Source organism: Phocoena phocoena, chromosome 1 (assembly GCF_963924675.1).
Source record: "Phocoena phocoena chromosome 1, mPhoPho1.1, whole genome shotgun sequence".
NCBI lineage: Eukaryota > Metazoa > Chordata > Mammalia > Artiodactyla > Phocoenidae > Phocoena > Phocoena phocoena.
The window spans coordinates 148,685,779-148,686,726 of record NC_089219.1 but is presented as its reverse complement, the minus strand read 5'-3'; the positions used below and the strand labels follow the sequence as shown (position 1 = coordinate 148,686,726).

The window sequence follows — 948 nt, the reverse complement described above, 5'->3', positions numbered from 1 at the left end:
AATCTGCAGATTCAGTGCAATCCCTAACAGGATCCCAATGGTAATATACACAGAAATAGAAAAATCTATCCTAAATTTTGTATGGAATCACAAAAGACCCAAATAGGCAAAGCAATCTTGAGAAATAAAAACAAAGTGGAAGGACATCACAATTCCTGATTTCAAACTGTTATAAACCTACATTAATCAAAACAGTATGGTCCTGGCATAAAAACAGACACATAGACCAATGGAACAGAATAGGCATCTCAGAAATAAAACCACACATGCGTGGTCAACTAACTTTTGACAAGAGTGCCAAGAACCCACCATGGGGAAAGAATAGTCTGTTCAATCAATGGTGTTAGGAGGCGTTGAGTTGACATGAAGCTGCTCACCCACAGCCTGCTGAGTTTACCTGTGCAGGGAAAGGGGGCCTGTGGCTTTGCCCCGTGCCTCCAGACCACTGAAGTCCGCATTAACCCTGTGGAGTCCAACCCCGACTTTGTGGCGGGAATGATACCTAAGGTGGAGTGGGCAGTGCTCCGGAGGCTTCAGACACCTTGCATCTGTTCAAGGTGCCCAAAAAGCCAATTCAAGGACATGAAAATAAGGAGAATTTTCTGAGAAATGTGCACCATGTGCTGCTAGAGGTGGATATGTTGGAGGGCACCCTGCAATGCCCAGAGTCTGGATTTCTATTCCGCATCAGCCGTGGGATCCCCAAAATGTTGCTGAGTGATGAGGTAGCCTAGACTTAAAACAGTGCTAAGCACCAGTTTCTCATTCTGTGACCTTGTGTATCTTTGTTTACATATATCCTGTTTCTTAGTTCTGTTCTCTGTATCCCCAACCCTTGGCCCAGTGACACATGAAATACAGTGTTCTTGAGCTCGATATCATATACATATTTTTCTCATTAAAGGTTCAAAACCAAAAAAAAATTAAATAAAAATAAATGGTGTTAGG

The 948-nt window shown here is 42.7% G+C and overlaps 1 pseudogene; it reads left to right on the top strand.

The window, feature by feature from the left end:
- Nucleotides 1–363: 363 nt before the first annotated feature.
- LOC136118041 (multifunctional methyltransferase subunit TRM112-like protein pseudogene) lies at nucleotides 364–734 on the top strand (annotated as a pseudogene).
- The last annotated feature ends 214 nt before the right edge of the window (nucleotides 735–948 follow it).